The 3885-nt window shown below is 34.3% G+C and overlaps 1 non-coding gene across 1 annotated transcript; it reads right to left on the bottom strand.

Annotated features, from left to right (window-relative positions):
- Positions 1-3561: 3561 nt before the first annotated feature.
- Positions 3562-3669, bottom strand: LOC148561757 (small nucleolar RNA R71). The gene has a single exon (XR_015887539.1). It is a non-coding gene; the product is annotated as a small nucleolar RNA R71 (small nucleolar RNA).
- Positions 3670-3885: the final 216 nt, after the last annotated feature.

Here is a 3885-nt window from a genome sequence, read left to right as displayed (position 1 = left end):
TGGGCCCCGGAAGTGGATTTATGCATCAATTACTTACTTCTGTAAACCCTAGTAACTAGTTTAGTATAAATAGGACTGTTTACTATTGTATTAGAGATCTTTGATCAGTTTTATGCTTTCTTAGACTTTCATGGGGGCTGGCCATTCGGCCATGCCTGAACCATTATCACTTATGTATTTTCATACGGTAGAGTTTCTGCACTCCATAGATTAAGGTGTGGAGCTCTGCTGTTCCTCAAAGATTAATGCAAAGTACTACTGTTTTTCTATTCAATTCAACTTATTCCGCTTCTAAGATATTCATTCGCACTTCAATCTGAATGTGATGAACGTGACAATCATCATCATTCCCTATGAACGCGTGCCTGACAACCATTTCCGTTCTACCTTAGATTGAATGAGTATCTCTTGGATCTCTTAATCAGAATCTTCGTGGTATAAGCTAGATTGATGGCGGCATTCATGAGAGTCCGGAAAGTCTAAACCTTGTCTGTGGTATTCCGAGTAGGACTCTGGGATTGAATGACTGTGACAAACTTCAAAATCGTGAGTGCTGGGCGTAGTGACAGACGCAAAAGGAGGGTGAATCCTATTCCAGTATGATTGAGAACCTCAGATGATTAGCCGTGCTGTGACAGAGCATTTGGACCATTTTCACAAGAGGATAGGATGCAGCCATTGACAAGGGTGATGCCTCCAGACGATTAGCCATGCAGTGACAGCGCATTGGACCATTTTCCAGAGAGGATTAAAAGTAGCCATTGACAACGGTGATGTCCTTACATAAAGCCAGCCATGGAAAGGAGTAAGACTGATTGGATGAAGACAGCGGGAAAGCAGAGATTCAGAGGAACGAATGCATCTCTATACGCTTATCTGAAATTCTAACCAATGAATTACATAAGTATTTCTATCCTTATTTTCTATCTATTTATTATTAATGTTCGAAAACTCCATAACTATTTTATATCCGCCTGACTGAGATTTACAAGGTGACCAATAGCTTGCTTCATACCAACAATCTCCGTGGGATCGACCCTTACTCATGTAAGGTTTATTACTTAGACGACCCAGTGCACTTGCTGGTTAGTTGTATCGAAGTTGTGAATGAAAAACGATTTATTAAGACGTGCGTACATAGTTTCTGGCGCCGTTGCCTGAGATCACAATTTCGTGCACCATGTTTTTGGCGCCGTTGCCGGGGATTGTTCGTGTTTGAACAACTGACGGTTCATCTTGTTGCTCAGATTAGGTAATTTTCTTTTTGTTTTATTTTCAAAAATTTTTCAAAAACCTTTCAAAAATTTCTCATCTGTTTTCTAAAATAAATAAATAAATAAATAAATGTTTTCAAAAATATTTTTCTTCAGAATTTTTAAGAATGAATTCTAGAGTTTCATGAAGCATGTTGAAGCCTGGCTGGCTGTAAAGCCATGTCTAATTCTTTTGGATAGGGGCTTCCAACCATCAGCATAGAGGCAGGTTAATTGGTATGTCAGCTGTGGCATGTCTGAGTTACATACTAAAGCTTGGCTGGCTATTAAGCCATGCCTAACCCCTCAGATTGGAGCTTTAGAATAAGAGTGCAAGATTCCTGGAATTCATATTAAAAATTTTGGAATCGTTATTTTTCTTTTTCAAATGATTTTCGAAAAAATTAAAAGAAAATACAAAAAAATCATAAAATCATAAAAATAAAAAATATTTCATGTTTCTTGTTTGAGTCTTGAGTCAAGTTGAAAGTTTGGTGCCAATTGCATATTCATCTTGCATTTTTCGAAAAATTCATGCATTCATAGTGTTCTTCATGATCTTCAAGTTATTCTTGGTAAGTCTTCTTCTTTGATCTTGATGTTTTCATGTTTTGTGTCTTTTCTTGTTTTTCATATGCATTTTTGCATTCATAGTGTATATACATGAAAAATTTTTATGTTTGGTGTCTTGCATGTTTTCTTTGCATTAAAAAATTTTCAAAAATAAGTTCTTGATGTTCATCTTGACATTCAAAGTGTTCTTGGTGTTCATCTTGACATTCATAGCATTCTTGCATGCATTCATTGTTTTGATCTAAAAATCTTCATGCATTGCATCATTTTCATGTTCTTCTCTCTCATCATTAAAAATTCAAAAATCAAAAAAATATCCTTCCCTTTTTCACTCATAAATTTCAAAAATTTGAGTTGACTTTTTCAAAACTTTTTAAAATGTAGTTGTTTTTATGAGTCAAATCAAATTTTCAATTTAAAAATCTTATCTTTTTCAAAATCTTTTTCAAAAATCAAATCTTTTTCATTTTTCTTATTTATTTTCGAAAATTTTAAAAATATTTTTCAAAAATCTTTTTCTTATCTTTATCTCCTAGTTTTCGAAAATAACATCATCAATTAATGTTTTGATTCAAAAATTTCAAGTTTGTTACTTGCTTGTTAAGAAAGATTCAAACTTTGAGTTCTAGAATCATATCTTGTGATTTCTTGTGAATCAAGTCATTAATTGTGATTTTAAAAATCAAATCTTTTTCAAAACTAATTTCAATCATACCTTTTCAAAAATATCTCTTTATCTTATCTTTTTCAAAATTTGATTTTAAAATATCCTTTCTAACTTCTTATCTTCTTATCTTTTCAAAATTGATTTTCAAATTTGTTTCAACTAACTAACTAACTTTTTGTTTGTTTTTTATCTTTTTCAAAACTACCTAACTAACTCCCTCTCTCTCTAATTTTCGAAAATATCTTCCCTCTTTTTCAAAATTTCTTTTTAATTAACTAATTATTTTAATTTTTTATTTTAATTCTCGAAAATTACTAACCTTTTTCAAAAACTGTTTTTGAAAATCACTAACTCTTTTTCAAAAATTATTTTTGAAAATTCTCTCTCATCTCACATCTCTGCTCTCCTCACCCTTGTGTTTCTTTCCTTACATTACATTCTTTTCTTCTTCTTTTCTTCTACTCACACGGGGACCTCTATACTGTGGTAAAAAGGATCCCTATTATTATTATTTTTCTGTTCCCTCTTTTTCATATGAGCAGGAGCAAAGACAAGAATATTCTTGTTGAAGTAGATCCAGAACCTGAAAGGACGCTGAAGAGGAAACTAAGAGAAGCTAAATTACAACAATCCAACAAGCACCTTTCAGAAATTTTCGAACAGGAAGAGGAGATGGCAGCCGAAAATAATAATAATGCAAGGAGGATGCTTGGTGACTTTACTGCACCTATTTCCAATTTACATGGAAGAAGCATCTCCATTCCTGCCATTGGAGCAAACAATTTTGAGCTTAAACCTCAATTAGTTTCTCTGATACAGCAGAATTGCAAGTTTCATGGACTTCCATCTGAAGATCCTTTTTAGTTCTTAACTGAATTCTTGCAGATATGTGATACTGTTAAGACTAATGGAGTAGATCCTGAAGTCTACAGGCTCATGCTTTTCCCTTTTGCTGTAAGAGACAGAGCTAAAGTATGGTTGGACTCTCAACCTAAGGATAGCCTGAACTCTTGGGATAAGCTGGTCAAGGCTTTCTTAGCCAAGTTCTTTCCTCCTCAAAAGCTCAGTAAGCTTAGAGTGGATGTTCAGACCTTCAGACAGAAAGAAGGTGAATCCCTCTATAAAGCTTGGGAGAGATACAAAGAACTGACCAAAAAGTGTCCTTCTGACATGCTTTCAGAATGGACCATCCTGGACATATTCTATGATGGTCTGTCTGAATTAGCTAAAATGTCATTGGATACCTCTGCAGGTGGATCCATTCACCTAAAGAAAATGCCTGCAGAAGCTCAAGAACTCATTGACATGGTTGCTAATAACCAGTTCATGTACACTTCTGAGAGGAATCCTGTGAGTAATGGGACGCCTATGAAGAAGGGAGTTCTTGAAATT

The sequence above is a fragment of the Arachis ipaensis genome, chromosome B6 (genome assembly GCF_059453495.1).
Source record: "Arachis ipaensis isolate K30076 ecotype BB chromosome B6, ASM5945349v1, whole genome shotgun sequence".
NCBI lineage: Eukaryota > Viridiplantae > Streptophyta > Magnoliopsida > Fabales > Fabaceae > Arachis > Arachis ipaensis.
The sequence above is the reverse complement of the archived record's forward strand: the minus strand, read 5'-3'. Positions and strand labels throughout refer to the sequence as shown.